Consider the following 27,768-nt stretch of genomic DNA (forward strand, 5'->3'; position numbering starts at 1 on the left):
GAAATGTATATACACAAATAATTGGATTTTCTTGATCAAAGACCCCCATGCCGCCTGGAGACTCCGGTATTGGATGCTGTAGTCATTTGATCCTCTTTTGTAATTAAGGATTTGTAGCAGGACCCTCTGTGACAATGTGACATTGTTATCTCTCGAGATCTCCTGGCGAATAGCTATTTGATAACTTCAAGAGGAGTAGCTAATGAGACCAAATCTAGTGACTCAACACAAAGTTAATGTTTAAAAATATAAATAAAATGTTTTTATTATAGCAAACAGTTATGATGTTGATAACTTGTTTCCATGGAACTAAAATACTTTTGATAGTTTATCAAGCAATACATATCAACTGGCGGACCACTGTAAAACATCTCTTTGAACAAGGTTACCGTTTATACGTGCTTACAGGCATTTCAGTGTCATCGCTTCACTTCTTCCATTCTTTGATAGTTAACCCCAGAAGCCCATTGTGCTGTCATTAGCGTTCTAGTGCATAGTGCATTACCCACTGGTGGCAAAATGTAGTGTCGGATAATGTATTGTGGGGCAGCGGTCTAAGGCACTGCATCTTAGTGCTTGAGACGTCACTACAGACACCCTGGTTCGAATCCAGGCTGTCTTACCTCCGGCCGTAATTGAAAGTCCCATTTGGCCGGTGTTGGCCGTCATTGTAAATAAGAATTTGTTCTTAACAAACTTGCCTAGTTAAAAATAAGTTGGAAGTGATAGAAGCGGTAGCCTAACAACTATATGCCACATAGGCTATTTGCAGTAACTAATTGCAACCTATGTAACACTAAACGACCATAGTATTGCTGCATGATTAACCATAACCTATTTAGATAGCCCTCCATTGATCCAGCTCAAAGTTGGCAGAGAGTGTGATGTCTCTATTGTGTGTTTCCTAAAAAGTTGTACCAGTGCAGAGAGGCCTGGGAAGGAAGGAGGACTTTCCATCCCCAAGAAAGTGGAAACAATTTTGAAACTCCCCGCCCGCATCTCCGCCTTGAGCTTGTCGAGCATTCATGCAAGTGGCCAAGCACGTAAGACCTCAATGCGCTTCAGAATTAACGAGTGTTACGAATTAGACCTAAATAAAACAAATAAACTAACTAACGTTTAATATGTTGTTATAAAGGCATATCATTTCTAATAAGAATTATAATCCATATTTTACAATATAAACTACCTTTCTGATCATTATCATTTCAAAACTTTTGTAAAAAAAAAAAACTGTTGTAGCCTAGTCATCTTCAACTGTAAAGCCCTGGACCGTTTCTTCTATATCAACGCAGTTATCTTTATCAGGCTTCCCTGAAGAAACAATCACTGTCCTCTCAAATACCTTGGAGCGGCTGATTTAGAATTAGATCTGTTCCTTTGAAGGGATTAATGTTCCCGGTCCTCTCCCACGGCTCTACACACAGTCATGGGGGAAAGGGGGAGTCCTGCTGGGCCGCGCAACAATTCCGTTTCTCTCCAAAGCAATAAACAGGCTGCTTGCTTGCCTGTGCCTTAATACATATTATTTACAACTATGGTCAATGAATACCAAGTATCACAAATGGTCAATAAAGATCTAAGTTCCTATGCATGTTATTGCTGCATAATAAAAGGTAGTGTATAGCAATCGTTATGCTCCAATAACTTTACCTCTAATCCACTGCGCTCTATGAAATACAAAAGGGGCCGTATATGAGTGGCGCTTGCTGGTATACAGTTAGAACATGGCTTGAGGAATAGCAACTCATTACTGTTTTTCAGAAACAATCCATTTTTTACAAGAGTCATATATATTCAATTCGCACTAGAAACATATATTTGTATAACTTTGAATGCATCTTGTAGATGATGTGTGGTAGTCTAACTGGCAGTTCAAACACCAGTCAAAGCTTTGAGTAATGTTATTAGATTTATTTTACTCACTTTATTAGAACGTTGTAAAACAATGTTGATACAAATGAAGACAGTGAGAAAGCGTAAATGTTAAAAGCAGCATGGTGCAAGTGCATCAAAAAACATCAACCTGCATGTACTACTGACTACAACTCTGATCTCACATGGGGTGAATGACAATTCTGCAATAAATTGCTGTTTGACATTATACTGTTTAGAGTGAAATACATGGATATAAAAAATAACAGCAATTCAAGCCGTTCCACCAAAGGTGACTTATAAACCATTTATCATTACTAGTATGATAAGCCATGCTATTTACACTTTTATATACACTGAACAAAAATATAAACACATGTAAAGTGTTGATCCTATGTTTCATGAGCTGAAATAAAAGATCCCAGAAATGTTCCATATGCACAAAAAAAAACATATTTCTCTCAAATATCGTGCACAAATGTGTTTAGAACCCTGTTAGTGAGCATTTCTCCTTTACCAAGATAATCCATCCACCTGACAGGTGTGGCATATCAAGAAGTTGATTAAAAAGCATTATCATTACACAGGTGCACCTTGTGCTGGGGACAATAAAAGGCCACTCTAAAATGTGCAGTTTTGTCACACAACCCAATGCCACAGATGTCTTAAGTTTTGAGGGAGAGTGCAATTGACATGATGACTGCAGGAATATCCACCAAAGCTGTTGTCACGGTATTGAATGTTCATTTCTCTACCATAAGCCACCTCCAATGTTGTTTTAGAGAATTTGGCAGTATGTCCAACCGGCCTCACAACCGCAGACCACGTGTAACCACGCCAGCCCAGGACCTCCAGATCCGTCTTCTTCACCTGTGACAGCTGATGAAACCGAGGAGTATTTCTGTCTCAAATAAAGCCCTTTTCTGGGGAAAAACGAATTCTGATTGGCTGGGCCTGACTCCCCAGTGGGTGGGCCTGGCTCCCAAATGGGTGGGCCTATATAGGACTGTAACTCAGTAAAATATTTGAAATAATCGCATGGTGCGTTTATATTTTTGTTCAATATAAATGTGATGTTTTTGGATAAGTGATCTCAATGAAGACTATTGATCATAGTCTTCTCAATCACTTTGCTTGGACAAATAATAGTGCAAAATAATGAGACGTAAACATGCAATCACTTCAACTCATCTAAAAAAAAATCTTTTACATCCACTTACAGGAAAATAAATAATAAACCTGGTCAATAAAATATACAGTACAATTCAAGTCAGACCATCAAAATATACAGTTATTTTTGGTTGAGATCAGAGTCAAAGAAGGCAATCTGTAGAACAAAGAGAGACAAAGTCCATTTATAATATATCATTCATTCCTTTTGTATTACTTAAACATAGTTGACTACAAGTCCAGAGAATTAAACATTGAAATACAGAGGATAACATGTCTCCAATTCCAGGCACAATGGCATATTCCATCTATATAAAAAGCATTTGACTATTTACGTGCATTAATATGGCATGTTTCACATTTCAGTATCAATTATTTCCCTGAAAATTGCATATAGTGTCTGTGGAGTAAGTGAAAGTGGCGTTGCATCCGGTCTTATAACATTAAATACATTGACAGTGAGAAGTGCAGCTTTGAGTTAGTTGGGGGGCAATGCAACAACATGGACCCTTTTTTAACTTTTCATATTCTCTGGACAGTTGGAGAGAAAGCAGGTTCCACATCTGTCTCACACAAGAGCCATGAGAGAGAGGGGGGCTGAGTGAGAGAGGGAGTGGGGGAGCGCGAGAAGAGAGGTGCTCGAGGCTACTGGGTACTTGAGCCGCTATAATGGTGTCTCGTATGAGAAAACATCTGTGAATTTCCTCAGTGATCTACAAGAAAGTATAACTCAGAGCAGTCACTCAGCAGACCTTTGAAGTTGCTCTCTGACAGAAAGCTGCCATTGTTCACAGCCTCCAACTTAGAAGAACTCCAACTTTGGTCTCTCTAATTTTCAAGATTTGTCCTGCAATGCGATAAAACACATTTTTCTCCCTCAACCTATGAAGGAGGGGATCTCTGCATATTCAAGAGAAAAGCCACGGCAATGTGCAGGCTGGCTCAAGGTCAAGGAAGGAGGGAAAAGTAATTTCACATTCTCTCAGCCCACCCTGTGTGTGGTAATTCAGCCTTCCCACAATAATTCTCAGCGTCAAAACCTGCTCTGCCAGGAAAGATGAGGAACGGACATATCATATCAAGTAATTACGCTGTCGGAGAAGCCAGCCGGGGACAAAAGCACCTGTCGTAGACTAACTAACTGCATGTAAAAGTTCTCACTACTCATGTTCTCTTATTTACATATTCTGTGTTATACTTTACACTACATGACCAAAAGTATGTGGACACCTGCTCGTCGAACATCTCATTTCAAAATCATGGGCATTAATAAGGAGTTGGTTCCCCCTTTACTGCTATAACAGCCTCCACTCTTCTGGGAAGGCTTTCCACTAGATGTTGGAACATTGCTGCGGAGACTTGTTCTATTCAGTCACAAGAGCATTAGTGAGGTCGGGCACTGATGTTGGGCAATAAGGCCTGGCTCGCAGTCGGAGTTCCAATTCATCCCAAAGGTGTTCGATGGGGTTGAAGTCAGTGGTCTGTGCAGGCCAGGCAAGTTCTTCCACACCGATCTCGACAAACCATTTCTGTTTGGACTTCGCTTTGTGCACGGGGGCATTGTCATGCTGAAACAGGAAAGGGCCTTCTCCAAACTGTTTCCACAAAGTTGAAAGCACAGAATCTGCTGTAGCGTTACGATTTCCCTTCAGCGGAACTAAGGGGTCTAGCCCGAACCATGAAAAACAGTCCTAGACCATTATTCCTCCTCCACCAAAGTTTACATTTGGCACTATGCAGTGGGGCAGATAGCCCCAATAACAGCACTTACAGTTAACTGGGACAGCTCTAGCAGGGCCGAAATTTGACGAACTGACTTTTTGGAAAGGTGACATCCTATGTTGGTGCCACATTGAAAGTCACTGAGCTCTTCAGTAAGGCCATTCTACTGACAATGTTTTTCTATGGAGATTGCATGGCTGTGTGTTCGATTTTATACACCTATCAGCAACGGGTGTTGTTGAAATAGCCAAATCCACTAATTTGAAGGGGTGTCCACAGACTTTTGCATATATAGTCTATCTTGTTTCATAAGAAGTATAAATGTATAATTGTCATGGATGCATGTTAGGGGCCTGTGCCCTACAGTAAAGGAGATTATTTAATGAAGCCCTAGGTGATATGATCCTGTTCCTCTTAGCAGTGGCAGAAAGACAGAGACAGATTTCCCCATTTAGTCTCCCAAACTACAGCAAGGCCACAGTGATTCTCACACTGTTACCCGCCCAGCGTTTATTCTATGGCAGCTGGTCCCACCATCTGGGCGAGCAGTGCCGAGACAAAACAGAACAGGTTACACCTTTGGCCATGCCCAGTCTGCTAGTGCCCCGTTCATTCCACAAACGGAGAGAGGCTAATCAGAATTTCACGCTCTGATTTGTCAAACCTCATTCCAACACCATAGGCATTCAAACTTTTTAGCTAAACAAATTTTGTAGGACATAGGATGAATGTTGTTTCCTTACCTTGTTTCGTATCTAGTCTTTTGCTAGCTTACTATGTTATTGCATGGGTAAGTGACCTGATTGTTGAATGCTCGTTTCTCAAATACAAATCTTTGGAGGAAAACCAGTCATTAGCTACCCAAATTACAGGGGAAAAGTTTCAAGGAAATCCCTTCATGCAAACATTTTCTCTTCATGCAAATGTGAGCAACTCAACTGTGCATAGAATGCCCTCAACAAATTGCAGGTGTGAGGAAGCTGAAACAAAAGCCACTGTAACTCTAATGGCATCCCTTGTCATTAAAAGTCCTTTGATGTGCATATTCAACACACCCTTTTATCTCCTTCTTCCTCTATCCTCTTTACACTTCTCTCTCCCTCTCCCTCTCCCTCTCCCTCTCCCTCTCCCTCTCCCTCTCCCTCTCCCTCTCCCTCTCCCTCTCCCTCTCCATCCCCTGCTCAAACAGTTTCTTTATTAATAAACTTTTTAGGGAATGTTCTTTTGGACAGAACCCTCAACACATCTGACATCTGTTTGACGTTCATGCCTGTCCATTTCTTTGGCATCAATCATTAGCTTGCTAAGAGCATCATAGGGTAAGGCCTATGAGGACAGTCTACGAGAGTCTCTGCTGAAATTCTTTAATGCAAAGCTGAACATCTGTATCTCAAAAGGACATAAACTGCATTAAAACAGAGTGTGTCTGCAAATACTGCTCAAGAAACATTGATATTCAAAAACTCTCCTTTGAACTCAAAGGATATAGAAACAGGACAATGTTGCCCTAATTGTGTTCACTCTTTGAAGTAAGACATCACTATTAGGTGAAAAAAGGTAAATGTGCTCCTGTGGAAAATAAAAGCTTTTCATAATTTGTAAAGGCTGGAGCTCGAGATATCAGAAAGAAAGCGGTAGTATGAAATGTGGTTGATATGAATGTTTTTAGGCTGGCTGTAGGTTTAATGAAAACACAGTGTTTGCAGGAACTAGTTAAAATGGCGAGGATAGCATCAGTGGTGATTTAACCACATTAAAGGAGTCCTCTGTTGCCCCAGATTCAGACAGATTTAATGAGGGAAAAACAAGAGGCAGCTGGGGTTTATGAAGAGGTATTAAACAAAACAGGTGACAGGCCTCAATCCTTTACTTAACAGACACACACTGAGATCTGCTCTGCCTGGTTGGTGTCCACCTGTCCGCCCAACACCACTATGACTACTTTTCCCATCCATACCATCGCAAGCATATTCTAAGCTTAGAACAAACAGTGTAACATTGTTTACCGGATACATAATCAAGTACCCAAGGTTGTTACATCCACAGGTCACCTCCTTTCATATGCTCAGGCAGGCAGTCAGCCAGGGACTTCATTTGGCAGAGAGAGGAAGAGGGAAAGTAACAACCACTTACAGCACCATATATCACCATAGTCTAACCTTGTTATTAAAACTAAGTAAGCCTATTTCAAATTCCTTTCCATGGTAAAACAGGGCCAAAATAATCAAGGGAGCATGATCACACTTAATTGATTCACTGTACTTTTAAGACGCACTACAGGGTGCTGTGGTGACCTATTTCAGCCGGCTCTTCAGTGGAACGAAATATCCCCAGTAAGGGAGTAATGCACAAGCAGTATTGTAATTACTGCTGGATCCGCCGCTGTACAACCGGAGGTGAAGGGCTTTTGAACTAACTGCACAATCGCCAACACCACTATATAGGCCCCTTTTTTCCTTGCAATTTCCATATGAATCCCTCTGTGCAGTGTTGAAATGTAAAATACTGCAACACAATTTACATATATGTCTTAAATAAATATTTGGTGAGGTTCAATAACTAATACTCAACTATTCATTTTAATGTCACTGTCTGCTGTAAAATTATATCAGAGATTGAGTCTCTTAGTACACTCATATAGATTCCCTTAGTTTGACTTTCTTCAGCCAAAGTTTCAATCTCAAAGGGCATTTCATTTATAATCCTCTCTGGTAGAAAAGGTTTACAATTTGAATACAAAAATATGCTTCTAGCTTTGACAGAGGAACTAAACAGACCTTATTGGTCCTTGAAATTTGATCCGATTTGGGTATACTCATTTCTGATGCTGCCCCTAAACAACAGAAGAGCTTTTCCAAATCAAGACTGGATTCTGCCTTATCAACCACCAATAATCTTTCAATTCACTATTTGTATTTATTAAGGATCCCCATTTGCTGTTGCCAAGGCAGCAGCTGCTCTTCCTGGAGTCCAGCAACATTAAGGCAGTTATAAACAATTAAAAATATTACATGACATTACATTTCATAACACTTTACCCATAACACTTTACTATCACACATTACAATACAACATCCATGTGTACGTGTGTAGAGTGTGTTTCTTATCATGTATATGTGTGTCTGCGTGTGTCTCTTCACAGTCCTCGCTGTTACATAAGGTGTATTTTTATCTTTAAAAAAATAATCAGATTCTACTGCTTGCATCAGTTACCTGATGTGGAATAGAGTTCCATGTAGTCATGACTCTATGTACTAATGTGCACCTCCCATAGTCTGTTCTGGACTTGGGGATTTTGAAGAGACCTTTGGTGGCCTGTCTTGTGGGGTATGCATGGGTGTCCAAGGTAGTTTAAACAGAAACATCGGTGAATTCAGCATGTCAACACTTCTTATAAAAACAAGTGATGAAGTCAATCTCTCCTCCACTTTGAGCCATGAGAAATTTACATGTATATTATTAATGTTAGCTCTCCGTGTACTTTTAAGGGCCAGCTGTGCTGCCCTTTTCTGAGGTCTCTCTTTGTGGCACATGACCACACAACTAAACAGTAGTCCAGGTGCGACAAAACTAGAGCCTGTAGGACCTGCCTTGTTGATAGTGTTGTTAAAAAGGCAGAGCAGCGCTTTATTATGGACAGACTTTTCCCCATTTTAGCTACTGTTGTATCAACATGTTTTGACCATGACAGTTTATAATCCAGGATTACTCCAAGGAGTTTAGTCACCTCAACTTGCTCAATTTCCACATAATTTATTACAAGATTTAGTTGAGGTTTAGGGTTTAGTGAATTATTTGTCACAAATACAATGCTTTTAGTTATGAAATATTTAGGACTAACTTATTCCTTGCCACCCGTTCCGAAACGAACTGCAGCTCTTTGTTAAGTGTTGCAGTGATTTCACTCGCTGTAGTAGCTGACGTGTAAAGCGTTGAGTCATCCACATACATAGACACACTGGCTTTACTCAAGACCAGTGGCATGTCATTAGTAAAGATTGAAAAAAGTAAGGGGCCTAGACAGCTGCCCTGAGGAATTCTTGATTCTACCTGGATTATGTTGGAGAGGCTTCCATCAAAGAACACCTTCTGTGTCCTGTTAGACAGGTAACTCTTTATCCACAATATAGCAGGGGGTGTAAAGCCATAACACATACGTTTTTCCATCAGCAGACTATGATCGATGTCAAAAGCCGCACTGAAGTCTAACGAAACAGCTCCCAAAATCTTTTTATCATCAATTTCACTCAGCTAATCATCAGTAATTTGTGTAAGTGCTGTGCTTGTTGAATGTCCTTCCCTATAAGCATGCTGAAAGTCTGTTGCCAATTTGTTTACAGTAAAATTGCATTGTATCTAGTCAAACACAATTTTTTCCAAAAGTTTACGAAGGGTTGGTATCAGGTTGATTGGTCGGCTATTTGAACCAGTAAAGGGGGCTTTACTATTCTTGGGTAGCGGAATTACTTTTACTTCACTCCAGGCTTGAGGGCACAGACTTTCTAGTAGGCTTAGATCGAAGATATGGCAAATAAAATGTACGCAGGTATGAATAACATTATTTGTACATATTAGTACTGTATGTCTCACAATGTGAAAAAAGCCATACAACATGTTAGCTAACCGTTTAAAGTCCCACAAAACCTGAATGCAACTTGACCTAGTCCTGACCCGTATTGTATGTAGTCTTGCTCTCTGATGGCCACCTAGGGCTTCTGAAAACCCAAAGGAATCAGAGTAGAACCTGGACTGATTGTGGCTGGTCCTGCTATCTAGGCAGAGCTCTAATGTGTTTCTCACTGAGTAAGAATAAGGAGGAAGGGATCTTCCGTCATTTTTATTTATTTAACCTTTATTTAACTAGTCATACCCCCTACTCTTCCTATTAAGATCAAAATCTTGGCTTGGGCCCTGGGGTGTCAACAAAAGGAGATGCAGTAAATGATATGCAAATTAAAACCCCCCACTACAAATCAACTTGCCAGCCCCGCATTTCCGACACATCTTAAAAGGAAATTCCTACACTTTGGGGGAAATTCAGAGTTACGACTAGCTCTGTGTCAGTGAAAGACCATTTTTGGAGATTCTAGTACACAGCATCGAACTATAGATCACTCTTGGTATAATGCTAAAAAAATAACATATTACAATCATTATTGAATAATTCACTGCACGGGGTTGAATAATTAACTGCAAAGGGTTAAATAATAACATTGACTATTCACATTACAGTATACCTCTATATTCTTAATACAGCTTTTCAGGAAGAAGACTTGATAACAGAATTGTTACACTTAATTTAGTATACCACAGTGAACAGAGAATAAACTGACCATGACCCTATTAGTCCTTTCGAACGCAGCCCTGGTCTTCACAGACTGAGGATGATGGGCAAATGTCTAGTTCTCAGAGTCTGCTTCCATGACAGATTTCCACCCGTACTCTCTAAATAGAGCAGTTTTCCTACAGTATCTACTTTGGCTCAAGCTTGCTGTTAGGGGAGTCTTAGTCGGGGTCTATTGTACAATATTCCCTGACAATGAAACTTTATAGAAAGAAAAAAAAAGATTTAATTAGTCTTTTCCTCTTCCGCTAAACAGCACTGTGTCATTTTCTTTCCACAAACGTGCCTTTGTCATTGACTTTCAAATTATGGATGCAACCTCTGTAACATGTCATGATTTTGAAAGACAAATATTTCTTTTAACATGAGTCTCTTGTGTGAACCAGATTTTTTCAAAACAAGCCAGAAGAGGAATGAACGACACCATAACTAATCCCTACACTACTGGAGCCTATCTGACTAAATTGAGAGGTGTGTGGGGGAGGTGTCAATGTACAAGGAACTGCTGATGTAAAACATGACAGCGGAACTATATTCATGAGACAAACCTTGATTGTGGAGTCCATGTTCAGCCAAATACACACATTCCTGTAGAGGGGGAGCATCATCAGTCATTCTTAAAAAGAATAGACATTTGCTTTGGTCTCTTGTTGTACATCACTGGTACTTGTAATACATGGTGCATATGGAGAAAATGTTCTTTCAGTGTGTGTCTGGCTAGTGCTCTTTGACTCTTACCAGTTGACAGGGGTTGTAGCTCAGTTCTGACTGAAGACTGGCCCTCTTGACAGGGTGGGAGGGGCCCCAGTCGAGGAGTCTTCCTCAGGGATTGACTCCACCATTGACAGTAATTTGTAGTATTAACCCTCTCTGTCCAGCACTTTGATTTGGCTGTGATGTTCAAGATAGGATGATTATGAGAGGGAAAATGTTAAGACTGCTCCTTTAAAACATTTCAAACAGAAAATGTAGTCAGTTTAATCCCGTTAATAAAAGCAATGATATCTAACATAGATAAGGCAGAGAGGAGTTAAGCCTCTTCTATATGACATTGACTTGGTAGCCTATAAACCTGGTTTACAAATAGTCAAATTGTCAACAATTAAAATTAGCATGCTGACAAAGCCTTAATACGTCGCCCTCTCTAATGACGCAAAGGAGCTTGTAAAAAAACGTGGTTATTTTCAGCTCTCAATTTACATGATAGGAAAACAAAATCCATTCCTGGATTCTACTATTCCACAAAGGGCCTGCTCTGTTTAGAGTTGCTGTAGGAAGGAAAGCAGTTATTTACCCAAGTTTTCTCAGCTTCCTCTTGCTCCCCTGGTAATCCAGATTTCTCTGTGGAAAGGGCCAAGAGCACACAGTCAAAAGATGAGCAGAGAGTCATACATTTTTAATTCAAAGTGATTTTGTGTTGAATGAGAGCAGATGCTGATAGTATCAGAAGTCACAGCATATTTTTTATATTTTTTTATCAAAGGGCTCAAGTGAGCCTGATGAAGCATGCATCTTGCTCAGCTTTGATAAACCACATCAATTATTCACCGTGAAGGCAGACATCCTGACATGAAAGCAACAGATAAAGAGCATAAGCACATGTTCAAGACAAGAGGCAGAGAAGCGTGGGGGTGGGGCTCGAGGGTCTGGCACAGGTAGATTTAATTGTATTATCATCTGGAACCAAAGTCAGACAAAGGGCTTTATCGCCACTTTGAACTCACATTTAGCTGGTTGTAATAGAGACTGTCTTCAGGGCTGTTCAGCAGTATGGGCTGCTTGCCCCGCCGGGGAGGGGTTCGCTGCTGCAGCTTGAGCACTGGACCTGCAACAGAGACAAATCACTCAGACACAGCACAGAGACAAATCACTGAGACACAGCACAGAGACATGGCACCCAGTCGGATCCTCTCACAACAACAACAACAACCAAAACAAACAACAACAAAATTCCACACAGATACGCAGTGCTGTAACAGCCCCAATGGATAACCACTACGTAATGAGATGCATTCAAATTGCACTGGGCGGCAGGTAGTCTAGTGGTTAGAGAGTTGGATCGAATCCCCAAGCTGACATGGTACAAATCGGTCGTTCTGCCCCTGAACAAGGCAGTTAACCCACTGTTCCTAGGCCATCATTGAAAATAAGAATTTGTTCTTAATTGACTTGCCTAGTTAAATTAAATTGAAAAAAAAAACACAAATGAGGTAATAAAACCTCACAGAAAAATCATGAAGGCATTAAAAGCTGTAAGGGACAGGGTGAAAAGCAAATATTCCCACAGTTATGTCAATGGGTTTTTTCCCCCTCTATGAGACCCAAGAGGAAAGCCAAGCTCTCAGCGCTAACTGTGGCAATACGGCACCAGCAGATCAATGACTCAAACTCAGATCCACTTCTGAGAGCAGACGTCTGTAGCATTGCCAATTTCATGTTGTTTTCTTTTCATTTTCAAAGCCACATGGTTGTAGCTATTCAATATTCATAAACACAATAGATGGGGATACAACATGGTAGGTTTTTGCAATAGATAATGAGCAGGTTTACATGATCACCTGATTAATCAAACATGAGACCATTTAGATCACAGTAGATCTTTTCTAAAACTGTACATCCAAGTTTCAAGATTTAGCAGTTACAAAAATGCGTTTTAAAACTCAAGACACCTTTACAACGAAGCATCTATTTTTTATGCCACATAGCGTTTCATCTTCTAGCCTTCGTTTTGGGTGAGACAGGACATTCCTTCATCATCTCCTATTACTTCAGCTTCCCAACCTTGACTTAAGCTGCATTTACTTTTTTGCAGCTTAACACTACTTTGTACTCACTTTGAACAGACCTCATCACATCTCAATCCTATACATCAAAGCTCAAGAGTTTTTTCCTCCTCTCATTCTGCTTTCTTGATGTTATTCAAACCAGCGTCGATTTACTAAATTCACAGAACTTCGAAAATGCCCATGGAGATGCTGTCATTCTTATATATCTGCACTTCTAACGTGGACATTTTATTTATCAGGAGCAGTCAGAAAGATTTCTTGTCCCAGTGTCAGGGCACACAATGTATTCTATTGTATTCAATGGGAAAAGATGTGTCAAAGGGTTGACGCTTATGTCAATACATTGCGTTCAATGGGAGAAGATGAGTGTTAACAAATTGAGGTTTATGTCAATACATTGCATTCAATGGGAAAAGATGAGTGTCAAAGGGTTGACGCTTATGTCAATACATTGCGTTCAATGGGAGAAGATGAGTGTTAACAAATTGAGGTTTATGTCAATACATGGCAGTCAATGGGAAACGATGAGTGTCACAGTGTTGATGTTTATGTCAAAACATTGCATTCAATGGGAAAAGATGTGACTCACAGACCCCCCCACTCGCTCCCCCCTCCCTCACTCTCCCCCTTCTTTCTCTCAATCCTCCCCCCATTCTCTCTCCCTTCTTCTTTCCCTCCCTCCTCCCCTTCTTCTCATCTATTTCCCTCTCCTTCCTCTCTCCCACCTCCACAGACAATATATTGATATATAAATATGCATCAATGGCATTGACACAAGTCAATACATTGCATTCAAGGCAAGAAAGTTGGTGATACAGCTACAATAAATTGGTGAAAGACTCAGGCAGACAGGCAAACAGAAAGACACACCGGCAGAGAGAGACAGGCTGACAGACAGACAGGAAGAGACAGACCGTTTCAAGTAAATATTTTTTTCCCAACCAATATTCTCTTCAGAATGAATTCTCACAAGCCTCTTAGCTTCTAGAACTGCAACACCATTGTGTCCAATGGAGGAAAAAACTGCTTTTGGATCGATTGACTTCCAATTTCATATGCCGGGTCATGATGGACCCTGGGTCACAAATATGTACAATTTGGGAAGATTCAACCTTTATAACTCTTCAAATCAGCCCACATGACCCCCAATTAAGTCACTTTCTGTTAACACAGGAAGCTGAAATACAATGTACGGCCTCATGGGGACACTCTTTAACAATACCCAGAGTTTCAAGTCTTTACGTAAGAATTTACCATTTTACAGCGGATGAAAGGCAGAGTTTTTATGTAACTACAGGGAGAGAATGAGGAACCATGTTGAGGATTAATTAAGCCATTTGCACAATAATCTGAACTTCAACTCAGGGCATCCCTATAAACTCATGATGGGTTGTGTGGAAGCGCGGTTAGCTAGCTCAATTGCAGTCCACAGATGCGTCATGGTTATGTGAGGGCTATAGGTAATGCTTTTCTATGGAGGAAAGGCCTTGTTCTCTGTGGGACCAAGTTTCAATTCATTTCACATGGTCAGGTGTAGGCTTGCGTTCATCGGGAACATCTGTTGAACGATCCCATACCCATATTTTGTTTCTAGCCCAACCATTCTGCCGATGTTACTCAAAAGCACATTAACTCTAGGTCAGGCTTCAAATGAGGCCTAAATTTCTGCAATATAGTGGGAGGTGGGGTTAATTAAATGTTAATTAGGGTTATTTTTTAGGGTTAGTGGACAGAAGTTAGGGTTATGTCTAGGATTGAGCCGAGATGTTGAGATGAAGCGAGGGTTAGGATTGAGGCTAGGTTTAGGGTTGAGCTGGGATGTGGACATTAATCTGGGTTATGGTTAGGATTAGCGTAAAGGTTGAGCCCGAAGTGGATATCAAGATAGGGTTAGGTTTATCCGAGGGAAAGGGAAGCTAGGTTGAAGATACTGTATCCCTGAAAACCAGATGTTTCCGTTTTCTTCAAACCCAGCAGAGGGTGGGGCTGAGGTTTAGGGTTGAGCAGGGACGTACACATGAAGCTAGATTTAGGGTTAGCGTTAGGGTTGAGCCGGAAGTGGATATGAAGCTAGGGTTAGTTTTGAGGCTAGGTTTATGGTTGAGCCGGGATGTTGACATGAAGCTAGAGTTTAGGGTTAATGTTACTACAAGCTCCACTCTGTTGATCTACGTGCGTGCGTGCACATGGGTGGAGAGGGTTTTTGGAGTAGCGGACCACTTTGGGTAACATAATATCCTTACCGGTCGCACTCCCATTCATAACAAAATCTTTTCATTTTGTCTTTTCATTTTGTGAAAACAAGGAAGAGTCACCTGCGCTTGCTAGTAGTAGCTCTCTGGCAGCCTGGCTAGCTGGCTTTAGCCTTGCTAAAAGGATAGCAAGTTAGCTAGCCTTTTTAGGTTCTGACATCTCCATGTGAAATAATCAGATTTATAATGTAAAAATATGCCTGCCAAATATTTGTATATTTACTGGTGTAACCTAAAACATTATCCCAGGTTGATATGCTGCTTGTATATTCATTCCCATATCATCTAAAAACAGAACGTCATGTTTTGGTCACAGAGAAAAAAGGCACATGACTAGCAAGTTGGCGACAGCAGGTTCTACCATTTCTCAATAGCCTGTAATCACAAGTTATTATTTGTAAACAAAATAACTTTTGGGGTGGATTATTGGGTTCTTGCTGTCTTCTCATTTGTTGGGCAAGCAAAAGAAGAGTCTCTTGTCATCAAAAAGAAAGGAGGACCAAGGAACTCTTCATATAATTAATTAAAATGCCTTTATTAGTATGGCATGTTCAATAGAAACAAAGTTGTTTAAAAACCGGCGCGTTTCGGCTGCATGGCCTTCGTCAGGGAGTAACGGCTGCATGGCCTGACGAAGGCCACCTTTTACCGAAGGCCACCTTTTACCAAAGAGCACCTTCTATTTACCAATATACTATAGTGTACCTTAGTAGCGCTTCCCTTCCTCCTCTTTCTAAGAGTCTCTTGTCTTGTCTTCCCTTGCTAGCAAGTTGGCTAAATACTGCCAGCTAGCTAGCCTTTAAGCTTCCCACATCGCTATGTGAAATAATCTGATTTAGAATTAAATAATACGCCCTGCCAAATATTCTTATACCTGCCGGTGTACTCCCAGTTTGACAAACAGGAAGTATCAGTGACAGGCTCAATACAGAAGTGGTCCGATGAAGCAAATGCTAAGCTACAGGACTGTTCCGATAGCACATACTGGAATATATTCTGGGACTCATCCGGTGGCATTGAGATGTTAACCACATCAGTAACTGGCTTCATTAACAAGTGCATCAATGAAGTCGTCCCCACAGTGACTGTACGTACATATTCCAATCAGAAGTCATAGATTACAGGCAACATCTGCACTGAGCTAAAGGCTATAGCTGTCGCTTTCAAGAAGCAGGACACTAACCCGGACACTTATAAGAAATCCCTCTACGCTCTTCGACAAACCATCAAACAGGCAAAGCGACAATACCGGACTAAGATCGAATCCTACTACATCGGCTCTGACGCTTATCTGATGTCGCAGGAATTGTAAACTATCCCGGATTACAAAGGGAAATCCAGTCGCGAGCTGACCAGTGACGCGAGCCTACCAGACAAGCTAAATGCCTTCTATGCTCGCTTCGAGGCAAGCAACACTGACGTGGCTACGGACATCTGATCACGATCTCCATAGCTGATGTGAGTAAGACCTTTAAACAGGTTAACATTCATAAAGCCGCAGGGCCAGATGGATTACACAGACATTTACTCAGAGAATGCACTGACCAGCTGGAAAGTGTCCACTGACATTTTCAACCTCTCCCTGGCCCAGTCTGTAATACCAACAGTACATGTTTCATGCTGACCACCATAGTCCCTGTGCCCAAAAACACCAATGTAACCTGTCTAAATGACTATTTCCCCATAGCACTCACATCTGTAGACATGAAATTCTTTGAAAACCTGGTCAAGGCTCACATTAACACCATTCATCACAGACACATTGGACCCACTTCAATTTGCATACCGTCCTAACAGATCCACAGATGACACAATCTCAATTGCGCTCCACGCTGCCCTTTACCACTTGGACAAAAGGAACACCTATGTGAGAATAGTGTTCATTGACTACAGCTCAGTGTTCAACACCATAGTGCCCTCCAAGCTCATCACTAAGCTAAGGACCCTGGGACTGAACACCTCCCTCTGCAACTGGATTCTGGACTTCCTGACAGGACGCACCCATGTGGTGAAGGTAGGCAACAACATATCCCCCATGCTGATCCTCAACACGGGGGCCCCTCAGGGGTGCGTGTTTTGTCCCCTCCTTTACTCCCTGTTCATTCAAGATTGCATGGCCCCGCACACCTCAAACACTATCATTAAGTTTGCCGACGACACGATGGTGGTAGATCACCGACGACGATGAGACAGCCTTATAGGGAGGAGGTCAGAGACCTGGCAGTGTGGTGCCAGGTCAAAAACCTCTTCTGCAACATCAGCAAGACAAAGGAGCTGATCGTGGACCACTGGAAACTGTTAGGCGGAGCGACACAGGGGAACCCAAGAGCAGACTCAGATGAGGAAACAGGGATGAATGAACCAAGATATTTATTGTAACACAGGGAGATATGGAGTGCAGATCCGGGGAAGCTCGGATGAGTTGTAGAAAACCAGATGTGGAGACTGAGGTTGGAGCGAACTGGGTAGAACCGGGTAAACAGGTCTGGAGGGGAATCCAAGGTAGTGGTGGTGAGCTAAATCCAGAACAGGGTAGTAGGGTGGTGAGATGTGGAATGGGAGACAGGAGCCAGAGACAGAGCGGTAAATGAGCAGAGATTACGATCTGGCAGAGTGGAAGTGGCAGGACTGAGTATTTGTAGAGGTCTTGATTATGGAACGAGTTGCAGCTGGTAGGGATCTGCTCTGACTCCAGCACACCTGTCTCCAACCACACAATCACACAGAGAGGGAGAGAGAGAGAGTGTACAGGGGAGTAACTGCAGGTCAAGCTTTAAGTACCTCAGTGTCCACATCACTAAGGATCTATCATGGTCCACACATCAACACAGTCGTGAAAAGGGTACGACAACGCTTCTCTTCCGTCCGAGGAGGCTGAAAAGATTTGGGCCCTCAGATCTTCAAAATGTTATACAGCTACACCATTGAGAGCATCTTGACTGATTGCTTCACCGCTTCGTATGGCAACTGCTTGGTATTCGTCCGCAAGGCACTACAGAGTGAAGTGAGTACGGCCCGGCACATCACTGGGGTCGAGCTCCCTGCCATCCAGGATCTCTATACACCAGGCATTGTCAGAGGAAGACACGAAAAATTGTCAAAGACTCCAGCTGCCCAAGTCATAGACTGTTCTCTCTGCTACCACATGGCAAGGGGTACCGATGCACCAAGTCTGGAACCAAGAGGACCCTGAACAGCTTCTACCCCCAAGCCATAAGACTACTAAATAGTTAACTATAACTACCCAGACAATCTGCATTGACCTCCTTCGCACTAACTCTGTTGACTCATCAAATATGCTTCTGCTACTGTTTATTATCTATCTTTTTGCCTAGTCTCTTTATTCCTAGTTATATGTACATATCGACCTTAATAACCTCGTACCCCTGCACATCAACTCCGTACTGGTACCTCTTGCATATAGCCAAGTTATCCTTACTCATTGTGTATCTATACTTTTTATTTCTTTACATTTTCTTACCCCCTTTTTCTCCCCAATTTCATGATTACAATCTTGTCTCATTGCTGCAACTTTTCATTGGCTCGGGAGAGGTGAATGTTGAGTCATGAGTCCTTCCGAAACATGACCCGCTAAACTATGCTCTTAACAACCGCTCGCTTAACCCGGAAGCCAGCTGCACCAATGTGTCAGAGGAAACACTGTTCAACTGACGACTGAAGTCAGCATGCAGGCCACAAGAGCACGATGAGCCAAATAAAGTCTCCTCAGCCAAACCCAGGCCAATTGTGCACCGACTTCCGGTTACAGCCGGTAATGACACAGCTCGAACCCCAGGCTGTAGTGACGCCGCAACACTGCGATGCAGTGCCTTAGACCGCTGCGCCACTTGGGAGGACGTGTATCTATAATTTTATTATTACGTGCTTTACTTTTCTAATATTTCTCTATTTTCTTTCTCTCAGGCATTGTTGGTAAGTAAGCATTTCACTGTTAGTACACACCTGTTGTTTACGAAGCATTTGACAAATAAAATTTATTTTATTTGATATGCTGCTTGAATGTATTCACTCCCACATCAGCTAAAAATAGAATGTCATCATGTTTTGGTTGTAGAGAAAAAGCACACATCTCGCAGCTGTTTTCACCAATAGCCCGGAATCATTAGTTATTACTTTAAAACAAAATACATTTTGGGGGGATTCTAATCAGGCTACAATGTTGTTTGGTTTATTGTTTGAACAGTCAATGAGATTATATTAGCGTATCAATGCAAAATAGTCTACTTTGATGCCTAGCCTATAGCTTATCGATCCGATCAAGGAACCAAGCAAGCTTCATTACCTACACAACACTGCCCCCACGGCTACAAAAGGGATGATATGGCGCATTCAAATTTTCAAGTGGCACGGGAGTACGTTGAATGTCGGAGCGCACTACAAGGAGCTGCCGCTTTTGTGACAAAAATTGACATTGCAACATTGCACTACGCTCTGTCAGCTTTGTATGCGTATTATGTGTAGACCCCTTTATGGTTAGGGCCCTGGACACCATATGTGAATTGATTGTCCCCTATCTATCTTCAGAGCTCATGCTAGGATGGCCGGGGTGTTAAACTGGGACATGCTTAACACCCCGGCCATCCTACAATCTAAGCTTGATGGCCTCAATCTCACGCAAATGATCAATGAACCTACCAGGTACAACCCCAAATCCGTAAACACGGGCACCCTCATAGATATCATCCTAACCAACTTGCCCTCCAAATACACCTCTGCTGTCTTCAACCAAGATCTCAGCGATCACTGCTTCATTGCCTGCATCCGTAATGGGTCTGCGGTCAAACGACCACCCCTCATCACTGTCAAACGCTCCCTAAAACACTTCAGCGAGCAGGCCTTTCTAGTCGATCTGGCCCGGGTATCCTGGAAGGATATTGACCTCATCCCGTCAGTAAAGGATGCCTGGTTATTCTTTAAAAGTGCCTTCCTCACCATCTTAAATAGGCATACCCCATTCAAACAATTTAAAACTAGGAACAGACATAGCCCGTGGTTCACTCCAGACCTGACTGCCCTTGACCAGCACAAAAACATCCTGTGGTGTACTGCATTAGCATCAAATAGCCCCCGTGATATGCAACTTTTCAGGGAAGTTAGGAACCAATATACGCAAGCAGTTAGGAAAGCTAAGGCTAGCTTTTTCAAACAGAAATTTGCATCTTGTAGCACAAACTCTAAAAAGTTCTGGGACACTGAAGTCCATGGAGAAAAAGAGCACCTCCTCCCAGCTGCCCACTGCACTGAGGCTAGGAAACACTGTCACCACCGATAAATCCACGATAATTGAGAATTTCTATAAGCATTTTTTTTAACGTCTGGACATGCTTTCCACCTGGCTACCCCTACCCCAGTCAACTGCCCTGCACCCCCCACAGCAACTCGCCCAAGCCTCCCCCATTTCTCCTTCATCCAAATCCAGATAGCTGATGTTCTGAAAGAGCTGCAAAATCTAGACCCCTACAAATCAGCCGGGCTAGACAATCTGGACCCTCTCTTTCTAAAATGATCTGCCGAAATAAATTGTTGCAACCCCTATTACTAGCCTGTTCAACCTCTCTTTCATATCGTCTGAGATCCCCAAAGATTGGAAAGCTGCCGCGGTCATCCCCCTCTTCAAAGGGGGAGACAGTCTAGAGCTAAACTGCTACAGACCTATATCTATCCAACCCTGCCTTTCTAATGTCTTCGAGAGCCAAGTTAACAAACAGATCACCGACCATATCGAATCCCATCTCGGCTATGCAATTTGGCTTCCGAGCTGGTCATGGGTGCACCTCGGCCACGCTCAAGGTCCTGTGCAGCCGTATTCATCGACCTGGCCAAGGCTTTTGACTCTGTCAATCACCACATTCTTATCGGCAGACTCAACAGCCTTGGTTCCTCAAATGACTGCCTCGCCTGGTTCAACAACTATTTATCTGATAGAGTTCAGTGTGTCAAATCAGAGGGCCTGTTGTCCGGACCTCTGGCAATCTCTATGGGCGTGCCACATGGTTCAATTCTCGGGCCGACTCTCTTCTCTGTATACATCAATGATGTCGCTCTTGCTGCTGGTGATTCCCTGATCCACCTCTACGCAGACGACACCATTCTGTATACTTCTGGCCCTTCTTTGGACACTGTGTTAACTAACTTCCAGACGAGCTTCAATGCCATACAACTCTCATTCCGTGGCCTCCAACTGCTCTTAAATGCAAGTAAAACTAAATGCATGCTCTTCAACCGATCACTGCCCGCACCTGCCCGCCCGTCCAGCATCACTACTCTGGACGGTTCTGACCTAGAATATGTGGACTAGAAATACCTAGGTGTCTGGTTAGACTGTAAACTCTCCTTCCAGACCCACATTAAGCATCTCCAATCCAAAATTAAATCTAGAATCGGCTTCCTATTTCGCAACAAAGCATCCTCCACTCATGCTGCCAAACGTACCCTCGTAAAACTGACTATCCTACCGATCCTCGACTTCAGCGATGTCATTTACAAAATAGCCTCCAACACCCTACTCAACAAATTGGATGCAGTCTATCACAGTACCATCCATTTTGTCACCAAAGCCCCATATACTACCCACCACTGCGACCTGTACGCTCTTGTTGACTGGCCCTCGCTTCATATTCGTCACCAAACCCACTGGCTCCAGGTCATCTACAAGTCTTTGCTAGGTAAAGCCCCGCCTTATCTCAGTTCACTGGTCACCATAGCAGCACTCACCCACAGCACGCGCTCCAGCAGGTATATTTCACTGGTCACCCCCAAAGCCAATTCCTACTTTGGCCGCCTTTCCTTCCAGTTCTCTGCTGCCAATGACTGGAACGAACTGCAAAAATCGCTGAAGCTGGAGACTCTTATCTCCCTCACTAACTTTAAGCACCAGCTGTCAGAGCACCTCACAGAAGATTGAACCTGTACATAGCCCATCTGTAAATAGCCCATCCAACAACCTCATCCCCATACTGTATTTATTTATTTTGCTCCTTTGCACCCCAGTATCTCTACTTGCACATTCATCTTCTGCACATCTGTCACTCCAGTGTTTAATTGCTATATCGTATTACCTCGCCACTATGGCCTATTTTATTGCATTACCTCCCTTATCTTACCTCATTTGCACACACTGTATATATCCTTTTTTTCTACTGTATTATTGACTGTATGTTTGTTTATTCCATGTGTAACTCTGTGTTGTTGTATGTGTCAACTAGCCTACCTGGTTAAATAGAGTTGAAATATATATATTTTTAAAGGAAACAATTCTAGAAATAACCCTAATTAATTCGCCCCACCCCCCACTACATTACAGAAAAGTAGACATGACTTGAAGTTGGTATCAGACCTCATGATCAAATACAGTCTACCCGACAGTAAAGGAGTGAACAGCTTTTGAGTGACATATGCAGAATGGAAACAAAATCCAGGTATGGGAGAGTTCAACAGATGCTCCCGATGAACGCAAGCCTACAACCTGACTCTTCTCAGTGAAAACTTGGTCCCACAGAGAACAAGGCCTTTCTTGCATAGAAAAGCATTACCTATAGCCCTCACATAACCATTACCCACCCGTGGACTGTAATTGAACCAGCTAACCGCGCTTCCACACAACTCATCGTGGCCTTATAGGGATGCCCTGTGTTGAGGTTCAGCTTACTGTGGCAACATGAAATGGGTTAATTCATCCTCAACATGGGGCTTCATCCTCTCCCTGTTACAAAAAAACACTGTCTTCCATCCTCTGTAGAACGGTCCATTCTTAACGTAAAGACTTGAAGCTCAGGGCATTGATAAAGAGTGTCCCCAGGAGGCCATACATTGAATTTCTACTTCCTGCAATTACAGTAAGTGACTTAATTCGGAGTCATAGGGGCTGGTTTGAAGGCTTAAAAAGGTTGAATCTTCCAAATTATATATACTTGTGACCGGGGTACCGTCATGTCCCGGCATATGAAATTGAAAGTCAATCGACCCAAAATAATGTTTACCTCAATTGGACACAATGGTCTTGCAGGTCTAGAAACTGTCTGTGTGTCTGCCTTCGTCTGCCTGCCTGCCTGTCTTTCAGCATCAATGTCCTGTCTGTGGAGGTGGGAGAGGAGGGAGAAGAAGATGAGAAAAGGCGGAGGGGAGGCAAAGGAGGGAGAGAATGGAGGGGGAGGAGGGAGAGAGAGAAGAAGGAGGGAAGAGAGAAAGGGACAGAGTGAAGGAGAGAGGGGAGGGGGGTAAAGACATACAGAGCTGTATATACAACAGTGTATATAGACATAATATGACATTTGAAATTGAAAAAATATATATATATTCTTTTGGAACTTCTGTGAGTGTAAAGTTTACTGTTCATTTTTATTGTTTATTTCACTTTTGTTTATTATCTATTTCACTTGCTTTGGCAATGTTAACATGTTTCCAATGCCAATAAAGCCCTTAAATTGAATTGAGAGAGATGAGAGGAGGGAGGAGGAGGGGAAGAAGGAGGGTGAGTGAATGGAGGGGGGAGGGAGATAAGGGGGAGATGGTGGGAGGAAGGGGGAGAGAGAAGGTGAAGGGGGGAGGGGAGAGGGAGAGTAGGGAGGGAGAGCGATAGAGGGAGATAGGAGGGAGAAAGAGAGAGGGGGGTGAGAAAGGGTGGAAGGGTGAAAGAAGGGGGAGGAGAGAGAAGAGGAGGTAGAGAGAAAGAGACAGAGAGAGAGGTCTGTATTTCTGTCTGTAAGTCTCACCTTTTCATCTTTTCCCATTGACTAGAATATAGTGACATAAGCTTCAATTGGTTGACACTCATTTACATTTTAGTCATTTAGCAGACTTATCCAGAGTGACTTACAGTTAGTGCATTCCTCTTAAGATAGCTAGGTGGGACAACCACATAGGACAGTCATAGTAAATACATTTTTCCTCAATAACGTAGCTGTCAGCAAAGTCAGAGCTAGTAAGGGGGAAAAAGGTCAAGTGTGAGTACTAGTTCGCGAAAGGCTTATTTAACTTTTTTTTTTAATGCAATGTATTGACAGAAGCTTCAATTGGTTGACACTCATCTTTTCCCATTGAATGCAATGTAAGACGTAAGCACCAATGGGTTGATGCTCATCTTTTCCCAATGGCACCACAAAGCTTGCTGGGAGCATGGCCAATTGATGTAAGCTTCAATCGGTTGAAGGTTTTTACAAAAATATTGTGTGTGGGACATTATTCTGCTAATGACGTTTGAAATGGGTTTGATAAGCAAATTTAAATTTCCCTGAAACCGAATCAAAGCACTCAATTAAGAATAATGAATCCTGATGGCCTTGAACAAAGTGTCATAATGTAATCATACTGCAGAATATTGCAACTACAGTACATAGCAGCATGCTGTAAGGAAGTCTGTGTGTAGCTGGTGTATAGGACTCAGGCGCAGGACAGCAGATATGAGTAAATAAACGTATATTACTCAATATTTAATAAATGCAATACAAAAACAGAGCCCACAATAACGGACCTTCCTACATAGAAACAATCACTCACAAACAAACATGGGGGAACAGAGGGTTAAATAATGAACAGGTAATTGGGCGATTGAAACCAGGTGTGTAAGACAAAAACAAAACAAAAGGAAAATGAAAAGTGGATCGGTGATGGCTAGAAGGCCTGTGACGTCGACCGCCGCCCGAACAAGGAGAGGGACCGACTTCAGCGGAAGTCGTGACAGTACCCCCCCCTTGACGTGCGTGCCGACACCGACCTCGGGGACGACCCAGAGGACGAGGCGCAGGGCGATCCGGATGGAGACGGTGGAACTCCCGCAGCAACGAAGGGTCCAAGACGTCCTCCACCGGCACCCAGCATCTCTCCTCCGGACCGTACCCCTCCCACTCCACGAGATACTGATGGCCCCTCGCCCGACGCCTCGAGTCCAGGATGGCTCGAACAGCATACGCCGGGGCCCCCTCGATTACCAAAGGGGGCTGAGGAACCTCGCGCACCTCACACTCCTGGAGTGGACCAGCCACCACCGGCCTGAGGAGAGATACATGGAACGAGGGATTAATACGGTAATCTGTGGGAAGGTGTAACCTGTACCATACCTCGTTCAGTCTCCTCAGGACTTTGAATGGCCCCACAAACTGCGGACCCAGCTTCCGGCAGGGCAGGCGGAGGGGCAGGTTTCAGGTCGAGAGCCAGACCCGGCCCCCCGGTGCGAACACTGGGGCCTCACTGCGGTGGCGGTTGGCGCTCGCCTTCTGCCGCCTCACGGCCCGTTGCAGGTGCACATGGGCGGCGTCCCAGGTCACCTCTGAGCGCTTAAACCATTCGTCCACTGCAAGAGCTTCGATCTGGCTCTGAGCCACGTTGCCAGAACCGGCTGATACCCCAGTACGCACTGGAAAGGAGAGAGGTTAGTGGAGGAGTGGCAGAGTTTTGGGCCATCTCTGCCCAGGGGATGAACGCCGCCCATGGCCGGTCCTGACAATATAACTGCAGAAACCTACCCACATCCTGATTTACTCTCTCCACCTGCCCGTTACTCTCTGGGTGAAAACCTGAGGTAAGGCTGACCGAGACCCCCAGACGTTCCATAAACGCTCTCCAGACCCTGGACGTGAACTGGGGACCCCGATCAGAAACTACATCCTCAGGCACCCCATAGTGCCGGAAGACGTGAGTGAACAAGGCCTCCGCAGTCTGTAGGGCCGTAGGGAGACCGGGCAAAGGGAGGAGATGGCAGGACTTAGAAAACCGATCCACAACGACCAGGATCGTGGTGTTTCCCTGTGATGGAGGAAGATCTGTCAGGAAGTCCACCGACAGGTGCGACCATGGCCATTGTGGAACGGGTAGGGGTTGTAACTTCCCTCTGGGCAGGTGCTTGGGAGCCTTGCACTGGGCGCACACCGAGCAGGAGGCAACATAAACCCTCACGTCCTTGGCCGAGGTGGACCACCAGTACTTCCCACTAAGGCAACGCACCGTCCGACCGATGCCAGGGTGACCAGAGGAGGGTGACGTGTGGGCCCAATAGATCAAACGGTCGCGGACAGTAGACGGAACGTACAGGCGCCCTGCTGGACACTGGGGGGGAGTGGGCTCCGTGCGTAATGCCCGCTCTATGTCCGCGTCCAACTCCCACACCACCGGTGCCACCAGGCAAGAGGCCAGAATTATGGGAGTGTGATCCATGGACCGCTCCTCTGTGTCATACATCCGGGATAGTGCGTCTGCCTTAGCGTTCTGGGAACCTGGTCTGTAAGACAGAGGGAAAAAAGAAAGGGTAAAGAACATGGCCCACCTTGCCTGACGAGGGTTCAGTCTCCTCGCCGCCCGGATGTACTCCAGATTGAGGTGATCAGTCCAGATGAGAAAAGGGTGTTTAGCCCCCTCAAGCCAATGTCTCCACGCCTTCAGAACCTTGACAACAGCCAACAGCTCTCGGTCCCCCACATTAAAGTTTCGCTACGCCAGGCTGAGCTTCTTCGAAAAGAAAGCACAGGGGCGGAGCTTTGGTGGCGTGCCAGAGAGCTGAGAGAGCACAGCTCCTATCCCTGCCTTGGACGCGTCCACCTCCACTATGAACGCCAAAGAGGGATCCGGATGAGCCAGCATGGGAGCTGAGGTAAACAGAGCCTTCAGGTGACCAAAAGCCCTGTCCGCCTCAGCCAACCACTGCAGCCGCACCGGTCCCCCCTTAAGCAGTGAGGTAAAGGGAGCTGCTACCTGACCAAAACCACGGATAAACCTCCAGTAGTAGTTGGCAAACCCTAGAAACCGCTGCACTTCCCTTACCGTGGTGGGAGTCGGCCAATTACGCACGGCTGAAATGCGGTCACTCTCCATCTCCACCCCTGAAGTGGAAATGCGGTAGCCTAGGAAGGAGACGAACTGTTGGAAGTACAGACATTTCTTAGCCTTGATGTACAGGTCATGCTCCAACAGTCAACCAAGCACCCTGCGCACCAGGGACACATGCTCGGCGCGTGTAGCGGAGTATTACAGAATGTCGTCGATATACACCACTACACCCTGCCCGTGCAGGTCCCGGAAAATCTTGTCAACAAAGGCCTGGAAGACTGATGGAGCATTCATCACCCGTAAGGCATGACGAGGTACTCATAGTGGCCTGAGGTGGTACTAAATGCCGTCTTCCACTCGTCACCCTCCCGGATACACACCAGGTTGTAAGCGCTCCTGAGATCCAATCTTGTGAAGAAGCGCGCCCCGTGCATTGACTCGATCGCACTGGCGATGAGAGGCAGCGGGTAGCTGTACCTCACAGTGATCTGATTGATCCCTCGATAGTCAATACACAGGCGCAGACCCCCATCCTTCTTCTTCACAAAAAATAAACTCGAGGAGGCAGGTGAAGTGGGGGGCCGAATGTTTCCCTGCCCCAGGGATTCGGAGGCATATGTTTCCATAGCCACCGTCTCCTCCTGTGACAGAGGATACACGTGACTCCTGGGAAGTGCTGCGTCTACCAGGAGATTTATCGCACCATCCCCCCGGCGATGAGGTGGTAATTTAGTCGCCCTCTTCTTACAGAAGGCGAGAGCCAAATCGCCATATTCTGAGGGGATGCGCACGGTGGAGGCCTGGTCTGGACTTTCTACCGTAGTCTCACCGATGGAAACCC

General features: G+C 44.0%; 1 pseudogene; it reads right to left on the reverse strand.

The window, feature by feature from the left end:
* Nucleotides 1-1,931: 1,931 nt before the first annotated feature.
* Nucleotides 1,932-27,768, reverse strand: part of LOC129817000 (myosin-IIIb-like) — a 106,385-nt pseudogene continuing 80,548 nt past the window's right edge.

The sequence above is a fragment of the Salvelinus fontinalis genome, chromosome 19 (assembly GCF_029448725.1).
Source record: "Salvelinus fontinalis isolate EN_2023a chromosome 19, ASM2944872v1, whole genome shotgun sequence".
NCBI lineage: Eukaryota > Metazoa > Chordata > Actinopteri > Salmoniformes > Salmonidae > Salvelinus > Salvelinus fontinalis.